Source organism: Zosterops lateralis, assembly GCF_965231275.1.
Source record: "Zosterops lateralis genome assembly, chromosome: W".
NCBI classification, from domain to species: Eukaryota; Metazoa; Chordata; class Aves; order Passeriformes; family Zosteropidae; genus Zosterops; species Zosterops lateralis.
Genome location: NC_139801.1, coordinates 21,892,488 through 21,918,952, shown reverse-complemented (window position 1 = coordinate 21,918,952; position 26,465 = coordinate 21,892,488). Strand labels below are relative to the sequence as shown.

Genomic DNA, 26,465 nt, shown 5'->3' with positions numbered 1-26,465 from the left:
TAGAAGCAATCTCAGGCTGCTGAATTACTTCTCTACAATGTTCTACAACTGATAATTAGCATGAAGGAAATTACTTCAGCATGTCTTCATTACATTTTTAAGATTTGCTGTCTGGAATGTGAAATATGGATAATGATGAATATGTTCATTAAGCTCAGGCTGTGTTTCACACAGGTGGGGAAGGTTAGAAAGCAACAGATAGAGAATGGTCCTGATGGTGTTAAGCATAAAACACCATCTGTTTCACAAGTAAGAAGGGAACTAAATCAGCAGGTCCTGAGGAGTACTATCCCACTGCTAGAAGTCAGCTCTCTATTTTTTTATTATTTTCTTGCTGCATTTTCAAGTTTCAGTGTAAAGTAGCTAGAATGTAGAAACCCTAAGCTCATAAATCAGGGGGCTTCTGAAAAGATGCCAAGGTTTAAACTGCCATGGGGGCTTTCAGACTTGTAATATGTCAGGAAAAGAGGGAATTTTAAATAAGTGTTATGGTCGGCAAGAGAGGGAGAGAATAGAACACGGTTTAATTCTAAAGTTTTAAAATATAGCCAAATAGGCTTGAAAGTCAACTGCTGTAGCAGTTAAAATGCTCTACGTTGACTACTGCTTTCTCTTCATTTTTAAAGAATTGACAATAAGGGCGGCACAGAGTGTCTTGGAAGGGCACAATAACTATGTCAAAATATCGAGTACTTCATTGTAGAATTAGAAAATCTTTTGAGGGTTGCTAGTTAAGAAGAAACATTACAAGCAGATGTAAGTGGCTGAATGCAGATGTCTGAGGGCTACAGAGCTTTGTTGACACTGTGAGCCTTCACAGTGGCCATATGGGGAAAGAAGAGATTTTCCTCTGTGCTCTGCCTGTCGCAAATTCTAATTGGAAAAACCATGGGTGGGGCCTGGTGGCTTCAGGGCTGCAAACATCTGGTGCCTTGGAACATCGGAATGCAAGACCAAGACTTCTGCAGGTCCTGCAGGTGATGGTGCCTCACCCTTTCAGAAATCACCTGTTCATGGGAAGGGCTTTACTGTGAATCCAGGGACTCAGCCCATAATTCCCATTTTTTATAATCTTGGTTTATTGTATATAATCCCCAAACATTAGTGGGACTAAGAGTGCAAGGAGTTGAGTAAACTGTAAATCTCAACTGTCACAGATGTATCAAAACTTTGGTGGTATTTGATATTTTTGTTAAAATCTCAGGTCCTGAAATCACACAGAACTGGAAATTCCCCTTTTTCTATTTTGGCCTCTCTCTCGCTCCCCCTTTATCCTTTTAATTTTGTTTCCTGTGTTTTAATATAGTTCTATTACTTGAACAGGACTAATTTCCTGACCCATTAGACCAATAATGGTTTTGCCATTCTTTAGCTGTCTTGGGTTATGTAACCGAAAAATATTTATTCTATTCCATCTGCTGAAACTGGTTGGGGAGGTGTTTTCTTTCTCTCTTGTAACTCCAGGGGGAAGGGGATGGCTGCCTTCTGATAATGGGCCAGCAGTTAAAACCAGGTGGGGCATTGTTCCTTATCTCTTTCCACCCCCCCGGGGAATATCTTCAGGTAATGGGCCATTAAGGCTCACCAATGACATGACACATTACATCATCCCATTGTGAGATGCTCCACCCAGTGGGGGGAGCCAAACTGTTCCTACCCAGATAAAAACTGAGCTGTAGGAACACCAGGCACTCTGGTTTCCCACTGGATTCCCGAAAGAAGATTGGACCCATCTCGCCATTACTGGACCTTTTACTACAGGACCATCTCTACTCCAACAGAACCACATCTGCCACTCCACGAGGGCTTACTTTGGACTGCTTCCCACACCCTGACCAACAGGGTGTCAGGTTGTATTTCTGACTCTGTCAGGGTTTCTAGGATTTTCTGTTTGTTTTGTTTGCTTGTTTTTTGTACTACTACATTTGTATTCTTAATATTTCTAGTAAAGAACTGTTATTTGTATTCCCAAATCTTTTCCTGAAAAACTTTTAATTGCAAAATTATAATAATTTGGAATGGGGGAGTACATTCTCCATTCCAAGGGAAACTCCAGCTTTCCCTGGCAGATACCTGTCTTGCCAAACCAAGACAAGCTGTTAAATGCTGACCTAGCCTTGACTTGTGCCAACAAATTGTTCACATTAGAAACAGGATTTTGGGATGTGAGCCAAAGCTTTTACAGGAGAGAGTAGTGATGAGTGTGGGCCCACCAGAGCATTGGTGGAGGTGAAAACAATTGACATCTAGGCTGGCATGAGTCCCTCTGACACATGAGTGATGCAGTGTGCTAGAGAAAAGTCCTGTAAGAAATGTTTGTTGGTTGCTCCATCTTCACTTCCCTGAGGAGAAGCATCATAGATATTCAGTTCATAACCTTTGCAAAAGCCTGTGCTCACCTTTCAATATTTGTCTTGCAACACCAGCAGATTCAAAGGCTTGGTTTTTTATGTTTAGAATAGAATTTTCTAGACAGCTTAGTTCCCATCCAGTGTGTAGTGGTTTCACGTTTGCTGAATTTCTGTTTTGCCAAATTTAGTGTAGTGGTTTGAGTGTCTGCTCTTTTTTACCTCTGGGAGATGGGATTTTGGGAGAAAAAGGCAAAATAGGCCCAACTTAAAGGTATACAGTTTATTAACACACGCTAAGGAAAAAGAAAAGGGGAAAAAAAATGAAACCTTCAAACACCTTTCCCCCTACCACAAACTGTTCACTTTCCCATACAACATAAAGAGAAAACTATGATTTTCACTCAGTTGCAACCATCTAGACATAATCTTGCACCACTTTGGGGAGAGGAATCTCTCCAGAATTTCATGGAGATACATGCCACAAGAAAAGGTCTGGTGGCTCTCAATGTCACAAATCTGCAACCACCTGGAATTTTGCAGATCTGTGCAGTCCTACCCATTTAACAGTTTCCTAAGCTGCTCATGGGCCTCAGCATATTTGGGGTACCATTTTAAGAATGCTTCTTCCAGTATAAAACAAAGATTCTCCTTCTACCTCTAAAACCATCTCTATCTCAGAGGAAATAGAGACCTCCCTTTAGCCCAGGAGCTGGGGCTTCAAATCACTTTCTCTCTAGAATCATCTTTGTCTCAAAAGCTGAGACCTCCTTATTTTTACCCCAGGAGCCAGGGGGCTTACTCTATTCTAAATTCTCAATTAAATCTCAATTATATCAGTACACACAACCCTTTGGCTAGAACTTGCATTCCCCAAACAGCATTATGATATTACAAGAAATAGTCCATTTCTCCATGATTTACATCCTGAGAAGTCCAGTCAAAAATGTCCACTTCCTCCATCCCTTCTTCCAATTGTCTTTATCAGTTCCTTGGCTGACTTTGTTTCATGCTGTCTCTCTACATTTTAAATCACTCTGCCTTCCATGGAGGAGGGAAAGAGTTAATGTCTTTGCTTAGAGTCTTTCTGTCCAGCTGACTCCTGGTATGGAACTTCAAGGCTGAGCAGGTGATGGGGGTGGGGAGGGAAGCGTGCTCAGGAATGCTGATAAGATGACCCTCCCCCACCCCTGGTTAAATCCAAAGCAGACTCAAACTTGGATCAGCTCCCTGAGGCTCCGGAAAAAGATTCTCTCCTCCGTCGGGCCAGTGGCTCCAGCAGCCGAGCCAAGGGCACGGCTGCCATGGCCCCTGGTGCAAAGCCAGCACTGCCGATCTGCAATCCTCCCCCAGTTGGGAGCCGAGGGGGGAGAGAGGGGACACAGCCAGCCCGGGCTGCTGCTTGAGGGGGGTGGGGGGTGGGGGGGGGGGCAGCGGCCCCCAGAGGCCTGGCCGGGCCTGGCCCCGACTGCTGGGGGGGGGCGGCGGGGCCTGGACCCGAGCCTCTAACTTACGAAGTGATGTTAACTTCTTGCCAGCTGGAAGAGGAAAAAGGGCTGAGTCACCTGGGGATCTCTGATTTAAGCCTGGGCTCTCCAGAGGTGTGAACAACTCTTTAATTGGTCAGCCAAGCTGCCAATATCTGCCACAATTCCCTTAGGAAAAAAAACACCTCACATCTGTGCTAAACTACCAGACAGTGCAGACCCTGAGATTAGCTCATATAAGAGCACGGTGCTAAAAATCACCAGGCTGGCAGGTTTGATTTCCATATGGATCATTCACTTAAGAGTTGGACTTGAGGTTTTTTGCAGGTCCTTTCCAACTCAGAATATTCTTTTAAAAGAATCTGTGGTAAGGTGATCCCCAGAGATGCTTTTAATGGTGTCAGCCTACCTGGAATGTGATTTTTGGTTGGCTCTCTTTAAAACAAGGGCTTTTGTTACTGTTTTAGAACTCAGGATTTTTTTGTTTACAAAACATTTTGACTATATGTGATTCCCTTCACTGCTGTGCACCTGGACATCCTCTACTATTTTAAAGGATCTGTTTAAGTACTCCCAAACCAGGACACTAAGGTAAGACTGTGTATCCTTCTCTGTAGAGTGGGTGTTTGTTTAGGGTGACTGAAGATGAACCTGCTGAGAGCAGGACTGCCCAGGTAGGACCTGTCAGGGACGTTTGAGTTGTTTCTGTACAGCAGTGACGAGGTGAAGAAATGAGACAGCTCAGCAGCTCTGCAGCCACTGAAGAGGGTTCCCAGGGAGGAGGTCTGCACTTACTTTTCCAAAAATTCCCATCTTATACTTGGTTGAAACCAAGGTCCAAATCTCTTTGCCTCCTCCTTCTGCCTATCCTAGGTGCTTTTATCTAGGGTTAAAAGCATGTGAGGCTGGACTGAGAGCTGCTGGTGCTTTTGGACCTCCTGACCTTCCTGTTCAGCTCTATTAACACTCCTCATCACCTATTTTCTATCCTGGATACTTGGGAGCAGAGGTGAATCAAAACTCAGTGTCCTTGCTGTAGTGACACAAATTTTTGGTGACATTTGAGGTGGAGTCAGGCATCACCTTTTACAGAACCCTTGTGTCTCCAGTCCACAGAAAGCTCCAGTCAGTTTTGCAGCAGCTTTAGCTTTTAAATCTCCCATTTGATCTCACAGTCAAGCAATTGTTTTGTGACCTCCAGAGTTTCTCAATGAAAGTACAAGACATTAAGTTCATTACCGACTGTAAGGAATTTTAGCAAGCAAACAATAATTACCAGCACTTAAAATATTCTGTAGCCTGAAAAACACTAAATCAGTGGGTAAATAACAACCAGATGTGGAGCACGTGTGTGTAACAGTATCAATATTGAAAGCCCCTACTGTGATGACCCATAGCAAAGCATTTTTAGTCGACATACTTTTGGGATTGCTAATGAATAATTAGTGTGTATCATAATGTAAAGCAAATGTCACCTCTGCTACCTGGAGTTGCTATCATTTAAGAGAGGAAACTGTTTCCAGGGGAAGCGAGGCTGAGCAATGCAAACAGCATCTCAGCCTGCCATCTCGTGGGCAGAGCATCCCTCGGGATGGGATCGCGCCTCTCCCGCAGCATTCCCGGCTCCGGGCACCCTCGGGAGCGGCCCGCGGTGCTCCCCATGCTGCAGAACGCTTTAGGAGAAAAAACCTTCAACAACTAATGTTTTGTCCTCCCTCCCTCTCTGGAGGGCAGCCACTTGAAAGGGAAGGACCTCAGAGGGCTGCTAATAACCAGACAGGTTTCTGACACTGCACGGCAGACCTGTGTAAATAAAAAGCCAGGATTAGGTGCCTAAGAACATATTACTGATGATTTCTCCCCTAACTAGCCTCATTATTTGAAGGTGTTGCAGTTGAAGCACTTTGCAAGACAGTCACAGAGCAAAGGGGTTTTGCATTTCACTGAGGAAGTCCACGAATTTTCTCTCTGTGTATGGAAACCACATTGCACTTACTCTTGTGTTAATTCACAGCACTACATTTTATCCCATCCCACTCTTTCTTTTCATTCCTCAAGAGCTGCTAGTTTTCAGCATAAACTACATTATTTTATAAATATTTGTTGCTCATTTTTTAAAATAGCTCTCTGAGAAATTGCTTCTAACCAAAAGGAAACAATACAGATTTAGTCCCACAATAAGATCTAGAAAAGGAGATTTTTCTGTTTGCAATGAGAGTGCCAAGGTATATCTCTTTGCAGGCTCAGCCTAAAAGTGTTGGTTTACTGATTTTTACAAAAGCCAGGGGTGTCACAACTAAACTAATAAACATTCTCTATTCAGCACCATTTAATGCAAATGGCTGATGATTTCAACTAATGCATTTGTCTTCTAAAACTGCAGCATTAAATTTTGTAATCCTACTGTCAAAAAAAAAAGGCAATATGATATTACAGCTGTGGATTCCTAAATACTGTAATCAGATATCACTAATCTGGACAATTTGTGTGAACTCAATACAGTTGCAGTTCAACTTCAATTTGAAAAGGGGAAGATTTGTTTGATTTATCACATTTTTTTGTGTGTGCAAGTTGAAAAGCATGCTTGATTTCCACTATAAATTGTATCCATGCCTCATCACTCCATATTTTTAGAGGTATGCTGACATCCTAAGCACAGTAGGATCTATACTTGACATTTTAAAGGGACTTTTATAATTTATGTGGATGTTTGATACAACATATTTTTTCAGTCTGTAGTGTGGGAGGGTCATGAATTTCAGCTTTCACTTCCCATACATTCTAGGAACAGCTAATTTTAAAATGTAAACTGTATAGCTTACATATATTTTCCAATTCTCTGCCTAAACTATATAATGGTAACTTACTGTGTAATTGATAATTTTCTTATGTAAATAATAGTAGCTGTAGTGGACAGAATTGTCAGACTTTTATCTAACTAATTGTCAGCATGAGTTTGATTAGTTTTGATTTTTTGATACTTATTGTAGCAGATTAAAAAACTTACATTTCATGTTGCTATTTTTTAGCAAATAAAATTCATGGAAATATTCTATGTCAGACAATACCGTGGTTGTCTGGTAAATAAATAGTACTTAAAATGACAGTCTTGTTACTGAGAGATACACAGAGAATAGCAAGGGGATGGGAATTGATGCAGCCAAGTTATAACCATCTCTTCTCTGATAATCCTGACCATAAACTTAAATATCTATTTCAATTTATTAACCTGTCCAGAGCGAAAAGCAACTACTGAAACATTGCTCAATTTGTGTTTTTACTGTTTCATTTGATTTTATTCAAAATTCTGTTTGTGTTCTGCTTTTATGTTCTTATTTCAGCAAGAACTTGGCAACCTAGAAACTGCAAAGTCCAAGAGATACTTCCTTTTCCGTCATGTCTCTTAATCCCTTTATGGAAGGAGAATGTGTGTCTTGTCTAATGTGTTTTTTCACAGGGTAGATTTTTTTCTTCTTAAAATATCTGAGATTTCTCTTACACTAAAATCTCTCAGAAAGAATGCAAAGAAAATCTCAGAGAATTTCATAACAGTTATGGACCTTGTAGTTATTCTAACTACACTCTTGACTCTGTTTACCTTGTAATTGAGAAGACTTTCAGGGTGAGTCACAGGGGTTCAGGAGTACTTTTGAAATCACAGCACTGGGACATGAAACTGTTCCCTGATTCTCCTCTAGATGGACCAGGACAGTGCTGGGAAATGCCTTTTGTTGCTCACACCGGGGATGTTGGATCCCTGGGGGCTCCTGGGCACTGCAGGCTGTGGAGCTGAGCTGTGATGAGTTCTGCAGGTCTCTGTGTCTGGTGGGGCAGACCCTGGCAGAGGGAGCTCTTGTGACAGAGACTTGTGTTAGTGGTCCTCAGGCAGGACCCCATCCAGCTGGACACACGTTTCATGGGAATAATCACCACAATAATCAGAGTTAAGCCCTGCTCTGGTCCTGTGCTGAGATGTGGGCTGCAAGGGAGAAGGTGCAGTACCTGAGGATGCAGTGACAGTTCAGCTGTCAGGATGGAGCAGAGCAGGGCAGGGTTGGGACAGCACCGTGATTCCTGCCCCTGGAGCTGCTGCTCCCCTGCCCGGGGCTCCTCTGCCCTTTGGGGCTCCCCTGCCCTCTGGGGTTCCCCTGCCTGGGTCTCCCCTGCCCTCTGGGGCTGCCCAGGGTGTACCCACCCAGGTCTGTAACACTGTCATGTGTCTGCTGGTAACACAATCTGATATTGCTTACATGCACGCAGTCATGCACAGCCTGTGATACGATCTGTTCAGCGCTATTCTGCATATTCTATTAATATTTAAGGTGTAATTATATTATTAATGTATTACATAAAGAGAGTGCAGCGTTAGCTTGTGTTACCTGGATGTATTCTTCTCCTGAGCACTCACTCAATCTTCCTTGGACCTGCCACATTCTGAACATGAAGGAACACAGATTTCTCTGTCCAAAGGCCAGCTTTGCAGACACTGTGTATGTTTAATAAAGTGCATTCACTGATTTTGTGAAGACACTACACAAGGCTGAGTGCTGAGTTTCATAGACATATACTGCTAAAATTGCCTTGCCTATTATAAAGATAAAAATATCTTTTTGTTCAAATGTTCTGCTTGCTTCTTTACAAATGAAGGAGTTAAATACTGAAAGGCAGGTGGATGCTGTAACTACTTTAGAAAAAGATGAATAGGGCTGATGGCTAAAGCTACAGGGAATCTATTGAAGGTCCAGATGCAGACATGGCTCTTACTTTACACACAGTTCAAAGTGAGGTGAAGCTGCCTGGTTAATTGGCTATGAAATAACTAACCTCTGGGAGAAAATTTCCCTTGTAGTTAATTGCTTGTGTTCAGGGTAACATGTAGCCACCTGGCTGATTAGTGTCCTCACCTATATTTACACACACCCACATTTAAATGCAGGCAGTATTGTCAGGCTGGATGCATTAATCTAGTGGCCTTCATGGATTAAAGAAAATATGACCATCAAGGTCAGTTTTGATTTTCATTCTTCTTTTATGTCCTTTTGAATCCCCCATTTTCTCACATAAGAAGAGCAAATTCAATCCTAAAGTAAATCCGCAGGCTTTAGCAGAACAGTAGTGGAATGAATTTTGCCCCAATTGTTTAGTTTGGTCATATTACAGAATCATCAGGGACGGAGTGGGGAAGTAAAATCTGACAGCCTAATGGAAGCCAGAAGGCAAGGCTGGTGAATGAGTGGAAGGAAAGCAAAGTGTTGAAATAGAGACAGGAAGTTGTGGTGTTTTTGTGATGGAAAAATCTGTGGGAATAGGTAGGACAAACACCACTCAAAGAAGATATGAAGCTTTTCTGAGGGGGAGAAATAGAGAGGAGGGATATGATAAACAAGTTGCATGTAGAATTGTGTGACTTTTTAAATGGTTTTGTGCTCTTCTGCCTGCTTGTGTTTGGCAGTGCTCCTGAGGGCTGAGCAGTGTGTCCCCTGGGACCTGGGATTCTCTGAGCCAGCTGTGCTGAGCCACTTGGTGTCACTGCCTTTGCAGCTGGCTGATCAGCATCCCTTGACTCTGGTTCTCTGCTGGTGAGATGCTCAGTGTGCAGGAAGGTGTGGGAAGAGAGACAGTGCTAAAGGCCATCTTGCCCTTGATATATTGCAGCTGTGTTAATTATCCAAGAGTGGGAACAGCCTTGCCCTCACAACTATGGATGTGATAAAGAGTGAGCAGGTAGGGAGTTGGACTCTGTTGGCTGTGCTGTGAGGAGGAAGGCACAAAAGGCTGTGCAAGGGACAGAAAGGGTAAGATGCTGTATGAGGGACAGACAGGGCTAGGTGGCTGTGCTAGGGACAGGAAGGAGTGAGCTGGAACTGTAGAAGGAGGAGAGAGAGCCAGAGCTGTGTGGAGCTGCCTATGGGATTGTAACAGAGGAAAGGTATGAGTGACTTTTAGATAACAAGGTGCTGATACTTGAAGCCTTCAGATGTTATACCGAGGCACTCTGAGTGTTGTGGCTGTCTCGACAACCACAGGAAGGGGGAGAGGCTATGGCAGGAAGGTGTCAAAGGAGTTTCTTCAGACACCACTTTCCCTCTCAATGCTGTTTTTACTGTTTCCTTGTTAGTGTTTCTACTTCCCCTCTGCCATGGATTTGCTGATGTTTTCCTACTTTTAGAGAAGAGCTGCAATTCACCACTTTTACTGGGGTATGATAGCTCAGCAGCTTTGGATCCAGGCAACAGGAATGTTACACAAACCTGCACTGATAGATTTACCTGTGATATACAGTGACTAACTGAGCAGAATTTAAGGCTGTTCTTTTGTTTTCAAGATGTGCCTTATTTATTCAGGCAGTACGTTGCCACGGGTGGTCCCACAGAAGAAGTGATGGAGTTATGAATGGAAACAAATCCATGGGACAAAGGGTTTTTTCTACTTTTGCTTAGCTAGCTAAGAGTCTGGCACTTTGTCTAAGCTTGTCATTGAGAGTCCTCTACCTATGAGCTCTCTACCTCCAGAGAGAAAATCATCTCACCTGTATTAGGTGGGAGACCTGCTGTGTGTCTCCATGAAAACAGAGAAATCATAGTCAAAAAGCTTAGCTCAGATATCTGGGTTTTCCACAGCCCAGTGTTCAGTGAGGTTAATTCATCCTAAATGAGTAATCTGTCCTGTAGCTCTCTAACTGGGAGAGACATCTCCTTTTCAGTATCAGAGAGAAGGCCTTAGTCCTGCTTAAATTGATAGTCTCTAAACACTGGCTCTGGGGAGATCAGGTTTAGGTGAGTGGTTCTGCCTCGTGGAATCTAAATCTCTCATGCTCGAAATCCTGTAGAACAAACTTCAGTTTAACATTTTAGTTCTGTCTAATACTTCAGTTTTCTTTTTATGTGAATGACTATTAATTTACTCCTTCATTTATGTAGTTGAAATGTAAACTTTGTAAAGAGACATGAATGCTATTTTTTTTACTGATAAAGGTTGTAGTACAGTTGAAGGTATAAGGAAGCTAAATGGAAACCTTGCTCCAGTATGATGCAGCAGCTCTGCGAGAATTGTGACAGGAGAGTGGGATTAACACATCGCAACTCTAAGTGATAAGGAGCTGACAAGGATAATTGTTGCGGTGTGCATTTTGGGGTTTTTCTAGAATTTCTGTAATTTTTGTTAAGTTTCTGTAAAAGGTTTAATTCCTACACCCCCACCTTGCTTCCCTTGATGACTGTCATCAACTCAAGATAATAGCCCTGGCCTTCCCCATTGTATGTCTCTGATAGCCCTGGCTAGGCCATTGCATAACTTTGTATCTTATCTGTGGACGCTCCCTTGTACTTGATGGCTCTGGCTAAGCCAGGTGGCTCTGCCAGCCCTCAGGTATCATCCACACCCCTTTTTTCCCTATATGTCAATGTCAATGCCCCCCTGTACCTAAACCACTCCCCCTAATTTCCATCTGTAATGCCCATGTTGATAAGGGCAAGCAAGAATTCTCACACTCACTCACGCTTTGACCACCTGGGCTTTCGACCTGAATAAACACCTTCCTAAGTAACACCAAGTGTGAGTCCTCTCCATTCTTCCAAGCAAGGTCATGTCTCTGTCTGAAATCTGGACCCAAAGGATTAACTCATTTGTATGGTATCTGAAGAGCAGAGCTAGCCGGACAGACAAGCTCAGAAGGACCATAGGTAATTTCCTTCACATGTTTGTACAAGGATCTATAAATACAGAACTTGAACTTGAGAGATAACACAGACATTAAAATATATATAAAAATGATGTGACAGAAAAAGATTATGTTAACAACGATGTCCTAGTCTGTAAAATGTGGGGAAAGTGCATAAATTCATGGGCTGGTATGAGAAATTGTCTCTCTTAACTCTATTGTGTTATAATGAGGACCTTCCACTTGTATTAAAAATGGAGCTTTTAGAACCTAGCAACAAAAAGGGTCTATTTGTATTAAAGATTTGTTTAAAGATGGGCATTTTAAATTGTTTGACCAATTTGTAGAATATTTTAATATTCCTGGAGCTCAGTTTTCCCATTTCCTTTGGGTAAGACATGCTGTTCTTTGTGAATTAAAAGAAGGTATAGAAATGCAAATGTAGCAGATTGAAAAATTGTTGTACAGACTGTCTCACTAAATTGATTTCAATGCTATATAGGATATTGTCAGTATCTTTAGACAAAGGCAAATTGGAAGTTAAAGAGAAAAATGAGAGAGATTTAAGTAAAAATCCTAATATACAAGAATGGGTACAGACAGTTTAATAAAATAGATTTGTATGAAAATAAGACATCAGGTTGTTCAATTTAATTGCATCTTATTCAGAGAACCTATTTATGCCCTCTAAAATGGCAGAAATTAATAAAGAGGTTGCTACTATGTTATAATAACAGCAAGGTGCTGCATGGGGGTAATGTATACATATACTTAGGTATTGTATGGACATCAAATGTTTTTGCAGAAAGGTTTCAGGAATTCTGCAAAATGAGACCTTTTGGTGTGTTTAAACTGAATTTTAAAGACTTGTTGATTATACCGTTGGGAGAGAGATATTTCTCAATGTGTTTCAAGGAGTTTTTAACAATTTCTTCCTGTGTTTTAGCACAAAGTCATTACATGGCCAGAGGAGAAAGATGGTCTGTGTTATCTGTGGTAGAATATTTAATTCATTCTATGCCTCAGCATTTTATTATTAAATATTCCACTGTTGCAGTTTGTTTGAGTTCTAGGGTTACTGGACTGTTCTGTACCCCCTTGTTTGGTCCAAGTTCATGGTTTTGTCCCAGAAGTTTTCTCCACTGGAGCTGTCAGTTATGTCAGACCCCAACCCTTTTCCTGAAGGTTCTAAGCCAATCTTTTACTGGACCAATCTCTGTCAAAACCTGTTTTGGGGGTTCCCCTGATCCCCGGTGTATCATTAGTTCGTAAAATTTGTTTTCCTTCTGCTGGCTTTCTATTAGTTTCTAAGGTTTGAGACTCTCCTATGTTCTCTTCCCCCTCATTGGTCGAAAGTCACTACTTGCCCCCTGAATCCTGTTTGTTTATAACCTGCTGTGCCCGCCGCTCGGGGTCTGTTGCTAGCGAGACAGAAGACCTCCCGCTCAGTCCTTGCCCCCAGCCTACACCAAGCAAAGACATCCGAGCTGTAGAGCCAAGAGCTCTGAGACACACTGCCCGTCACTCGCTCAGGGGGACGTCCCACTCAAATCATTCCGTTGCGGCGGCTGAGCCAGCTCAAAGGTTCTGGCAGTGGCGATATTCCACAAGAATAGTGGACAGAATAAAATAAGTTTAAACTTGTTGTGATAAATGTGGCATTGGGTAAAAATTTGTGATAAAAGAATATAGCAATATATGTTAGATTGGTGTTAATATAAAAAATGTGAAAAGGTATAGTCCGTAGAAACTTTCCCCAAGCCAGGTTTCCACCGTCCCCCAGTCCTGGGACAAAAGAACAGGACAGGAGCCATCAGGATGAACAAAGACACTAGCCAACCCAGATAAGAATCGGCATCATACCCAGACAGAGAAATTCCTCCCCGAACGAAAAGAGAATTCTCCGCCGAGGAATACACATTGAAATAACCACGGACCGGCGGGCTCCATCTGCATGTGAAAAGAACCTTCCCGGAATACGATCTGCAAAGTTCGACAAATCTGGGAAGCCCATCCGAAAATTATTTGGACTATTTGCTGGACTATCCCGAGCACCTGTTTTGCCTCGGGACACAAAAACTCCTATAAAACCCCGAGCTGCGATCCACTCCGTGTGGATTTGGGAAAACTGTACCTTAGAGTACGGACCCCTCATCCACCCAGCGCTGCGCTGCAAATCCTATTTGTGGTTTTCTCTCTTTATCGGTGATTGAGATTGTTTTATTAATAAATTGTTTCTTTATTAATCCGATTTTTGCTGTTGCATTTATAACATTGTGAAGTGTATGGGTCGGGTGGAAGTGAAGGCTGGATAAACAGGTAGACAATGAAGACACAGATGTGGCCAAGACACAACATTTACTCTATGAAAAGAAGTGAAAATCTCTGGGCACTGCTAAGCAATTATTGTGCAATTTCTCAGGGGGATAGTAAAATAAAATACTAAAGAAACACTGAAATAATCATTAAAAGAATATCCAGAGTTTTGGAACTTTTCCCTGATGCCTGAGTTGAGAAAATCTTGACTGCATGTTGAATGGAGTTGGTGCTGGGATTGTTTATTTACCTTTGTGAGAGCTGGTCAGTCATTCCTACCACAGGTGGATGTCTGGCTCACAAGGACAGGTCCCTTCTCCACTGCTGGTTATGTGGGGAAGATGAACTGAGGTTTCTGCTGGGGTTTCTGTCTGTGACAAAAATGTCCCAGTAAGTTTCTGCAGTGACAAACTCCCTCTGCAGCCATTCCCTTCATGTCAGCCACCTCTGCTCTGGGCTCTGCTGGGTCTCCTCACCTTTTCCAGCATGGTGGTGCACTCTTAATCAAGACTGATGAAGTCCTGCAAAGTAAGAATGCCTTGTTTCATGTTTTATGTTGACTAAAGGTGGTGCCTGGGCTGTCCTGGTAAGATGACAGCAGTGTCACCAAGGGCAGGTCCTGCAGCTCTGTACAGGGGTGTCATGTTTGTCTGCCCTGGAGGTGGTAGCTGCAGGTGGTGAAGATATGCAGCTCACACCTTCCCCTCACTTTGTGCCAAAACCTTATGTCTTAGCTCTGGGACTCGAAATCACACATCCCACATGTTCAGTGGGGTGTTTTTGTGCTAAGAATTGGGGTGGCTGGTGCCTGCAGGGTGTGCAGACAGCAGCAGTTTTGCACATGAGCCATGAGCAGTCTGGCCACTCTGTTTGACTTTAGAAATGTTGTTTTGGAGTTCTCTGTGCAGTTCTGAGATGTGTCTGGTTGAAAGCTAAATTCTGCTTTGATATTTCCTACTCATGATTTTCTCCCAGTTAAATTGCAATTGTCAGGCATAACCTTTTCACCCACCCAATTCAGCAGATGACAGTGCTACTTCATAAAATCTTGTAAAATGAAAGGAGATATTTTTTATTTTCTATAAAGTTTGTTATTCTTCAGTCAAAGTTGGCTCATTCTCCTCAGTCCTAAATAAATGTATTTTCTTCCTTCAATAAATGAAAGACCAACAGTTTATAGAAGGAAACAAAAGGGATGACTTTAAATGTAGTCTTACTAATGAGTTAATCAACATGTTTGAATGCTAATAAGCACAAGTCGATAATTGGATCATCTCTTTTCTATTGTCCACTGGGAAGCTACATTTAGGAAATTAATTCAAATTTCATATTTAACTCACTTTTCTCAGGGTTTTAATCCGGTTGTTTCCACCCGAGATTCCAAAGCTGGCTGGTGGTTCGTGTGGGCACGAAGGGAGTGATTTTCCCTCTTGACCTCTGAAGGATTTAGGTCTGCTGTCTGACTCTGTGTCTCTGTGTTCTGTGCTGAGCTCGGTGCTCGGTGTTCTGCGCGAGAATGAAGGGAATCTCAAGGTCTTGGTTTTCTGGTTTCTCGCGTTGTTTATTAGTTCTTATCTTACAATTCTGTGTGTCCGGCCATGGTGTTCACAGCAGCTTGGACACGAGGTGACTCCCCTTCCCCTGTGTCCGGCCATGGTGTTCACAGCAGCTCGGACACGAGGCGACTCCCCCTGTGATGGGAGGTCGCTACCTCTTATACAGATAACTACGTACCCATTATTTACAATTCTGTGCCAATGTCTATCACCTATACTAACACGGTCATTTCTACTTTGATCCAATCCACTGAAACTATTTTGTGCCCACGTCACTGCAGAAGATGGATGCCAAGGGAGAAGAAGAACAACCCAGGGCACCACCCTAAAATCTCCATCTTGTCCCTTTGCATCTACATTCTAAAAACCCAAAACTACAAAATCTTCTGCACAGTGATAACTACACTACTCTCAGTAACACCTTTGTGACTTGCAATTCTTCTCTGTGTTAGATGTTTTTCTCATGGACCAAGATCAAAGCCTGTGTCTTCCTGGGCTCTGTGCCAGGCAAACCCCCCTGCACAGACCCCAGACCCTCTTTCTTGGGTCCCAGGCCTCTCTACCGAGGTCTGTGACTTCCCAGGGCGCCCAGAGGGATGCCCTGGACTCCAACAACTTTGCTTATAAATTAATGTGTATATTTAAATCTACTGTTATAAATGTATATTATAAAGTTGGCTTTTCGCAAGATGTGTGCTATATGATTAATAACGTTTTGGTAAGGATATAAGTTTTTTTTTATTTCTGCTATTAGTAAAGAAAAATAGGCATAGTGGTAGTAGTTGATATAGTATGCTTAAACTGTCTGTCTGGTCAGGATAACATCCAGTGAACATGTAAAGAAGACTCTGCTATTGATATATCAACTATCAGCATCTACCATCTGAAGAAAGTATGGACCAAGGCCCAAGCTGGAGGTGATAATGAAGACACAGCCATGAAACACATATGCTCTAAAAAGGCGGACTCAAGGAGGGACCATGCAAATCAGTTCCTGGAATATGGAAACTAGTTTATGGAAAAATATGAATATGCAACAGACTGATGCAATAGAACAGGTATTTAAAGAATGTCTCTGATATGGCAGGGTGTGGACACGGCTAAATGCCAAGTCACCTGGCTGGCTGTACTTTGCCTTTCTTTTCTATCTCCTAATTGTTTTATTTTCTATTAAACCTATTTCTTAAAATTTATATAGAAAGTGAACCTTGTTTTTCACACTACCATGCAACAGTATCTTTGGTATCTGCTTTTTTTTTGTCTCCTTCCTCCATTAATAATTACTATTCTCTAATAAAAATTAGAGGAGAGAGGAAATGCTACTGATCATGAATTCTAGCACTGTCATGCAAAGATTGTCTCTAGAGCCTACAATCACTTGCTGTTTAAATAAAGGCCTGTAATTCTTGCCTTTGCATCTGGACTATGTTGTCCCTCTGTGGCATCAGTAAAGCCTTTCCATGCTGAATCAGGGGCAAAAGGATTGGCCTTGATGTCCGAGGAGTGACAGTGATGCTGGGCTCAGACAGGTCAGGTGTGCTCCTAGCCTCTTGAAATGTGAGTCATTGCAGTTCCTTGCATTTTCAGGACCGGCAGAAAAATGTTTGATGGTTATTTCTTCAAGTCTGCTGTACAGGATTGCTCAGGAGGCTCTGGACAACTCAGCAGAGCAGCCACAGACAGTGGCCTTGGAGAGCCGGAGGCTGCGCTGCTGCTTCCTTCCAGCCTGGAGGCCTGGGGATGCTCTGGGCAGCTCAGGGATGCTCTGGGAAGCCCACAAATATCAGTGAGTACAGCGGGAGAGGTGGACCTGAGAAACAGCTCCTGCACTACAAATAGGTAAAGATCCTTACTGTGAGGGGTGGAGCAGAAGGAAATCTCCTGAGCACAAACATCATGTCCGTGGAATAGATGGAGTCCCTGAGTATGATCCCAGAAACTGATGATCACCAAACCTCCTGATACAGCTCCTGCCCTGTTTGGCAATAATAAACTGTTTAGCTTTTCCTGTTAATTTTTGTAGTTGCCATTAAAGCAATACCACAAGTAACATTATATCAGGCCAAATTACACTAGTGTGCTGCTTCTATTTTTTTTCTTTCATGCTGTGGCATTTCCTTTCCCTTGAAAACACTCTTTCACTCAGTCTAGCAATTAACTGCTTGAACAGTATAATAAGGAAGCAATTAAGAGGTGACAGAGAAAAATTAACACTCCATTTCACATTAAAGGCCAAGTGAGTATCCTGGCCATTGTGAGTTAAATGTGTCTTTGAAAACCCATAGTTTGGATGTATTTTCCTCTTGAATAAGAAGCCAGCTCCATATTTTTTAGTCTAGAGTCCCAATCTGAAAATGGATGATAACTAATGGGGTGCTGCCTGCTTAAACAGGCTGTATTAATTGCAGTTTGTTCTCCTGTAAGTGTCAAGGAAAACAAAAATTTTGTAGGCACAATGTATGCAGACTAAATTTGAATATGCATGTATCAGGGCAAATAAAGCTATCTACTGCATGCAATGTTGCCATGGCAGGCATCATTTGCATAATAAATAACAGCTATCATGAGACTTTCTTTATGAAATTCTATCCTGTGTTGTCAGCTATAAGAGGTGGCAATAAAGGAGACAATATTGAGAAAGTGTGTTTTGCTTGCAAATGCAATGCCCAACCACAGTAACTGTCAGATGCCAAGGATGGGTGCTCTGATGGAGCATGGGGGTTGCATTGCTCTGCAGAGCAGCTCCAGCACATCAGCCACACAAATGCTGCTCCAAAAGTGTTGTGAGTGAGGGCAGCCTACCCAGATCTGTGCGTGGGTGCTGCAGGGCTGGCATGAGGTCACTGGTGTGCCCTGTCATGCAGCCTTGACCCAGGACCCGTGACTCTGTTAAAGGTTGGACTGGACAATCTCGGAGGACTTTTCCAGTCTGAGTCATTCTATGCTCTGTGATTTGTGACAATCCAACAAGTGGGACACAGCAGAGAGGTTCCAGTGATGATGCTTTGTATTTTATAAGCAGCCTAAGACTCCAAGCTTTTGCATAAGTTTTCTAGCAGTTGATAAGATGGAGGTGTACTGTGAAAGCTCTTGGGCTGAGATGTGCCAGTAAAATCATGGATGTGCCACTGATTCCAGAGGAACTGAGGTTGGTTCTGTCTCTCAGAGATGGTCCTTGGCTTTTCCATAACTTACAGAAAAATAACAATGCTGAAACTTATAAGAGGCTTTTCAGAGTGACTACCAGTTGTTAAATGAAGCTGATCCCTGGTTTAGCTTGACATTTGGAATCTGCATGGGGATTTCTGTTTTACTTTTCTATATGAATTGTATTTAGTAACAGATGTAGTCTCTTCATATTATTTTTGCTCTCTTTAATAAATTGTAAGGAATAAGCTGACTATCAGTATTTTATGAAAAGCATGAAGCATTGATTTAGAAGAATTAAGGACTTTAGTTAAAATAGATATTGCTGAGATAAGATAGCTAAGCTTCCCTTTTGTTAACAGAAGCCGGATTTAAAGAACTGATAAATCACGGGACCTGTCAAACTATCAATAGACTCCATGAATACAATACAATCATAAATCAAACAGTCCTGGAAAAACAGGATTCAGTTGTCATGTAACACCAAAAGTTAAAAAGTCAAAGAGAGGAAGACCCATCTTTCTTCATCATTTTGGGACCCCACCCCATAAAAAAGACCACCGACCCATTTCAAAGAACAAACTACGCATGCTTAATGGCTTTTTGGCTAATTACCATACAAAGCGGGGAATGGGATGTACCAGAGTTATGAATATGCATTTGTGTTTTGGGTATTCAATATTCCTGTACATAAAAAGACCCTGTAATCATCTGTAAATGGCGCGTGTGTCTTTGGGAGCAATCCTGCACGCTGCCCGGCATCGTAATAAACATACACTTTCTAACTTTAAACTGTTAGAGAGTCTTTGTCCGTCATAACTGGTTATTGGTGTTAGATCAATATCCATATTTTTTTAATAATTCAAGTAAGCAATGATTTTCAGGTTTTATTTTGCCCTGAATGTCAGAAATTATACTTTTATCTGGGTCTATTTTTTAGCTAATGGATGGATCATGCAATATCTATAATATGTAATATCTTCTAAACAGAAAAGAAAAAAGTGTCTTCAAACAAGTGTTGTAAATGACTTAGCCAATTTAATAATTAAAGAGAATTTATTAAATACTCAAAGTATAAGTTTTGGGAAAAGCCACAAGTAATGCAGTGTTGGGGCAGGCAATCAGCACTGGGTGAACCAGATTTGAAATCTATTGCTTCAAATCCCCGTGGTTCACCACTCCTGGTTTTGCAGGGTCCTGTTTTATACTTTTTTGGCTGAGCGGGGGGGTCTCCTTGCTCCTCTCATTGTTCATATTCTTTTAGCATATTAATGTATTTTCCTTTTCTTGCTGCCGGTCTGACAAAAAGTTTCCTGGAATTTTTGTTCTGGAATAAATATCTTTGGTGATGAATATTATCTTATTGTAAGTATCACTGGGGCCTTGTCAGACGAAGAAGTCCTTTGGAATCAACATTTTTGGAAACAGCTTATCCTTGCTTGGTATCTGCATTTCTCTTCCCTTATCACCCAATGCGAACTGCTTTTCTCCCTCATCAGCATTGGTTATACGAATGCTGTAGTTTTAACTCTTTTGCACAAATTATTTTGTAACACATATTACACAAGTAACCCCAGATCTCATACAACAGCACAGCATGTGTCAATTCACACTGTATCATATGACATAAAACTACTTAATACAACCTGACTTGCAGTGACATTTGTATTGCCCATATCATAGAATAAAAAAATAACACTTTCACAAGTGAGGAATTTTCCAGTTGATGTATTTTGCTATTTGCAGGTACAAGTGAAAAACGGGTAAAGGTTAATGAGCTACCTTGAAAAGAAATGTTACAGTAGGGAAGAGATTTGATAAGGGCCTAACCATGCTGGCAATGCAAGCAAAAGAAATGGTTCTATTCATGAAAGGATGGCTTTATCTTTAGATGTGATTTGAACTGAAGCAGAGGAAAACCCAGAGAGGAAATCTTAGCTTTTGAACAACAGGCTTGTGAGCTAATTGAGGCTGAAATAGAATTTTAAGGAAGGAAAAGAAAACATTATCTATTGCCAAGGACTGAGGGCACATTTTACTCCCACACCTCCCACTGCAGGGGATGGGTAATGCACAGACACCCCAAAGATGTGCAGAGCACCGGGCAAAAGGCACCAATGCTGGGAATTCTCTCCATCCCACCTCTGTGCTGTGGCTGCTCATGTTGCCTCATGAGAAGACAGTTCTGAGGTCTGGTCCTACCCTGAATACATTGAATTTTATGGTTTATTCATAAAAATCCTGATTTGATCCACAGCTAAGAGCAGTGAGTCCTGTAAATGCTGGACAGGGAAGTAGATTATGAGTAGTGAGAGTCATTCACAGGTTCTGGTATTTTCTGTGCTCACAAAAAAATCCCCAATCCTTCTGGAGGCTTTTCTATTTAGATTGGATCTTCTTCATACCCACAGGAGTCCCTTTGCAGTAGCTTCTCATGCTGATGTGCAGTTATCCCCATCTCTCTGTTGCTCTGAAAGCATCTCCTCATTGTGTATTCCCAAGAAGCATCAGTCACCCGTGTGTGTGCCAGCTCACAGCCCTTACCCCCGTCTCCAACTGCCCGTGATGCCATAGGATATTTTGCACAGGCCCTTTCTTGTGGCCCAGGAATTACAAGCAGGTGTTACCTTTCAAAAATGGCCATGGAAATAACCTGAGAGCTGGGAAGACAGATGGCAAAAACATCCTGCCATGGGCAGTTTCCCTGCAATGATTTCTGTGGAGGGCAGTAAATGTCCCATTTTGGGTGACTGGGTGATTTCTGCCAGCCACCTAGGTGACACTGCTCCTTGGAGGAACTCTCCTCTTCTGGTAATTTCTTAAGCCCTGGACAGCAAGGAACACATTCATACTGTGATATTAAAGATCATTTTGACAAAACCTTGTAACCTCATTGGTCTCTACAAAGTTACACAGTTCAGAGCAAAATTGCACCTTGCCCAATGTGCTGGTACTTGTGTGTTTCTGTGACTTCAAAGTATGGAGATCTTGGAAAGATTAATTGTAAATTTATTTGAGCTGATTTCACAGATTTTTTTTTTTGTTATGAAGCCACACAAATAAGCTTGCAGTGCATATTTCCTGCTCTCCTGCCATGGTCCCATGCTGCCACTGCCATGGCAACCACAAAATCTCCTCTCCTTCCCCATCTCATCTCTGATGCCACGACTGTGGCAGTGCCTCTTTCTAGCACTGGAGTCACTTCCTCCTATTTCCCAGCTCCTCACTGCAGGATCCACCTTCCAGTCCCTGGAGATGGGAGCTGGTCCGCCTTCTGCAACCCAGGGCAGTCCAGGGGAAGAGTCCCATTTCTGCTGTGGGAAATTAGGGTGCAAGGACACAGTAGTTAAGGTCTCCCACTAGTTAGGACTTCTCCAAGCAATGCTTGGGAGGGTCTGGATGATACTTTGTGGACATGTTTACATGCATGGCCACTACACATAATTTCTTATTGAAAATGGACAGTTTCAAAGCTTGTTAATCAAATCTTGAAACTTTAAAAATGTAGTGCATTTTATACAGGAGATATATATTTTTCTTTACAAAGGGAGGAAGGCACATATCAAATCTTAGAAATGAAAATAACATGACAATTTTGCAAACCACCATGAAATAAGGATTTATGAGTTTATTGACCTCCTCTGGGGACCTGAGTGCAATAAAAGCAGGAATTGTGCTGACTCGGGTGGAAGTGAGGAACATGTTCAACTTGGAGGCAAATGGTTTTGTGGCACAATCCAGGGATAGAGCTCAGCTGTCACTCAAACTGTTAATCCCTCAAATCTTTAGTGCTTGAGGATTAATTTCTCTAAATATTGTGCCAAATATAATAGTCTCTCTATGTGTCACACTATTAGACAGCTATGAACTACAAAGAGCCTTTTGTCTCCCTAATAGGATTCATCCCTAATTCCAAAATCATAAAGCATGAGTTTTAAATTAAAAAAAAAGTCCATAAAACATTTCTCACAGGTAGAAAGATAACAGTAGGACAGCTGTAAAGCCATAATCCTGGGCTCTGCTCCTGCCCTTAACACCAGTCCGATAGCAGGAACAGGCCAGGGACAGTGGGCTTCCTTGCTTCTGCTTTATCCTGATACAGATTTCCAGAGTGACAAAGGGAGAGTGATTCAGTGCCCTTCCCTTGCCATATCTTGATTTGGGGATGTGGGTGTAGACCAAAATGAATACACTCCAAATGACCCAGCCTGCAGGAGTTCAGGACCTCTGGACTACCAACTAATATGATTGAGCAGAAGCCTTTTATTGTTTACATTAAGCTACAGCTATACATTCTATGGCTGCTTGTTCATGCGATCACACATTATTTGATTGGTTCCTCCATCTTGTCCACGAGTTCTGCATGCACCCTCAGGAAATATGATTGGTTACAGTCCATCACTTTGTTGGGCCTCCTTTATCTAATTCTTGCATTCTTGGTATTCTGTTTCTCAGCCTCTTCTTTCTTAATTTAGCACTGTTTCTGTCTCAGTAACCTTGATGAATTCCTGAGAGTTCTGATAAGAATAACTAAAGATGATTAGGCTGGTGCACATTATGGCCTAAGCTGTTCAAATGCATTGCTACACCAGCCAATGTGAAAACAAAGGAGAAAAATAAAAATTGAAGTAGAGGCAATGAACACAGATCAATTTTCAACTCTGAAGGACCTTTTGTTTTGAAATATTAGCTCGTTTTGAAATATTAGCTCATTTTTACTTTCTGAGAAGTCAGACTTGAGATACAGCATTTTGCTTTCATGGCTCCATTTGAGGTTAGTGAGTGAAACGTGGTGGAAAGAACTCCACAACTAATAATAGTTGTTAGAGCACTATGTATTTATCTTCTTTAGAATGTCTTCTAAAATGCGATCTCATATATTCTAAAGTATTACTTGGAATACATTCTAACATAGAGTATATGTTCTTGAATCTACTATAAAGGATCAGCTGGGATTTTTCAAATCTATGTCTCACCCCCCTCTTTTCTATAAAGCTAGTAAATTCTTTTACTACTATTGAGGCTTCTTCCTAGCCTTTAGTCAACTATTTCAATAATTCTCCTTTTAATATTATCTCATGTATTCTAGATAATGAGGTCAAAATTGCTACTCACTTCAGCATTATCCAGTTCCATTATAAGTATTGCAATAGACATTTATTAAGTTCATACCCATTATTATCAGCAAAATAATGATGGGGTGACATAGGGTGTTTAAGATTCCAGTTGCTGTTGGTGACTATCCAAAATGAGCATCCCACCACTTGTGGCTTGTGTCCTGCTCTACCCTTTGCAGGACTCTACTTATCGCCTTTGTATCATGTTGGACAGTTATTAACGTTTTCTGTCCGTTCTCTTGAATTTCTGTTTTAATTTTCACCAGACCTTCATGTTTCATTAATTGTTTTACTAAGGTTAGGTTCATTCCAACTGGTGTGGATGATAGGCCGTATAATTAGACTTGATCAACTGGTGGGATACCATTGCCATCAAATATGAAAAGTCACACCCAACAATTCTAATGAAATTGCAGATACAAAAATTAGAATAGTCTTTAGCAGGTAGGGATTTATTGTTTCCATCTATCTCTAGAAATGTACAAGCAGTTCTTAAGCATATACAACCATAGCCTATGTATATAATTACAGTCTTTTGATCAGCATTTGGGTGGATCTCAAAATGGCAAAGGTTTTGCTCAGTGTTGAGATATATGTCTTGAGCATCGATTGTATTACCTTCACATATAAATCCTTACTGCTCTCAAGTAATGCAAGATTCTAAATTTACAGTTTGCCGCTTTTCGTTCACCATCCAGGCTCACAGTCTCTGTTCAATGGGATAGAGTATTATGTCCCAAATAGCTTTTCGGACTTCTATTGGGAATATACCTTCACCTCCTTCTCTTATGATTAGGGAAGCAGTTGATTACATCCACAGTTGTGCTAGCATACAACAGAAAGCTAAAGATACATTGTCTTGAGCTACATTAAGTGCTTCTATTATTAGCTTATGGTCTAGGTTCTCAGCCTTTCCCTATTTTGGTAATATCTTTGAAACTTGCCATTGATTAGTTCCTAATGCCAGTAGAGATGATTGTAGGGGCTGTTTATCTTATTCATTAATATTTCTTAATCTATCCCGTTTAGGACTCCCAGCCCTGTCCTTAGCATTCCATTTAGATCTCTTCGCATTCTGCCTCTAAGGTGTGTTTGTTTTTGTAACCATGTGATCCAAAGGGACTAAGTTTTTCCTTAGCTCTAGATTTGGTTTGAATTCTCAGTAGAGCTAATGGGAGGGATTTGGACTAGGGTAAATTAACCTCTTGACCCAATCTCACAATTTATTGCTTGAATAAATGGTTCATTTTCTCCACTTGGCTACTTGAGTGAGGGTGGTATGGTATATGGAGTTCCCAATCTATGCCTAGGTGATGACTGATCTGTTGGACTATCTTTAAAATGAAGTGTGGTCCTCTGTCTGAGGATATTGTGGCTGGAACTCCAAAGCGTAGTATTATTTCTTGTAACAATACCTTAGTTACCTCCTGTGCCTTTGCAGTCCTCATGGGGAAGGCTTCTGGCCATCCTGAAAAGGTATCTGTTAATACCAATAAATACCTGTACCCCCCTTTTCTTGGCAATTCAGTAAAATCAATTTGCCATTGTTCCCCAGGCCCCTTGCCTCTTCCAATTTGGCCCAATTTTGGTTTAGGTATATTCTTGGGATTGGTCTGGAGGCAAAGATCACATTGCCAATTTATTTGAGTGCCAGTGGAGTATAAATTCTTGGCCACTATTCTTTCAATTAGGTAGTTATATAGGGTATCTATTCCCCAATGTGTCTTTCAATATTCCTCCCTTACTAATGACCATAATGAAGGAGAAGGGATGAGTATTTTGTGTCTTCTGTAATTGCCCACCCCTCTTGGTTATACAAAAGCAGGGTTAACCCTTAATGGGAAGTTGGATGGGAGAAAACGCAGATCAAATCACTATGATTAATACTACATTCTCCTTTTATTTCATCTAAAATGGCAGGTTATGTACTCTTTTAGATAGTTTACAAATACAGATACATTTTTCATTGGCACACAGCAGAAAAAGAATGTAAATAGATAATGTTTCACTTATTCCTTAAGGTGGCTAACAGGTTCACACTAATACTATACCTATTAACACTTGGAAAACCCACTATCTCCCACTAACACCTTAATACCTAATTTTAACTGCGTCACCACTTTACCAACTAATTTCTTACTGTGCCACAGGCTTCACAGGCCTCAAAGTGAGGCCTAGACTGGGTAGTTCAAATCTTACTCCAAATATAAATCATGCTCTCATTCTCTAAGAAAATCTCCAACAGTTATATGTTCCCTTTTGATTCTCAATCAACCTTTTGTCCCTTTTGTCATATACTGGCTTACCTTCAAAGGGAATTTGTCTGTCTGGAACCAAAGCCCCTTCTGTTGTTATCTCACCTTTCTCTGCTTCTTTTGCCTCCCTATCCACCAGTTCATTTTCATCTTCCAATTCTGAGCTTACTTTTTATGGGCTTTTATATGCATGATTGCCACTTTCTTGGGTAATTGGACTGCTTCTAATAGCTGCAGTATCTCTGCTGCTCCCAAGTGAGTTCAGCAGTCCTCTTTCTTTCCAAATGGCTCCATGTGCATACACCATTCCAAAAGCATACTTTGAGTCTGTATAAATGTTTATTTTCTTCTCTTTTGCCATTTTGAGAGCACGGGTTAGTGCAATTATTTCAGCTTTCTGCACAGAGGTGTTTGCTGGTAAGGGTCTGGATTCGATTACCTCTCTACCGGTAGTCACTGCATATCTGGCGTATTGTTTTCCACTAATAGCACAGCTGCTTCTATCAGTAAACCAGGTTTCTGTGTCTGTGAGAGGGGTGTCCTTCAGGTCTAGTCAGCTGGAGTAGATGGCTTTGATGG

At 41.5% G+C, this 26,465-nt stretch overlaps 1 long non-coding RNA gene across 1 annotated transcript; it reads left to right on the top strand.

Moving 5' to 3' along the window:
• The first annotated feature begins 4,017 nt into the window (after positions 1-4,017).
• On the top strand, positions 4,018-17,963 carry LOC310922254. Its single transcript, XR_014592356.1, has 3 exons — positions 4,018-4,426; positions 16,185-16,425; positions 16,955-17,963. It is a non-coding gene; the product is annotated as an uncharacterized lncRNA (long non-coding RNA).
• Positions 17,964-26,465: the final 8,502 nt, after the last annotated feature.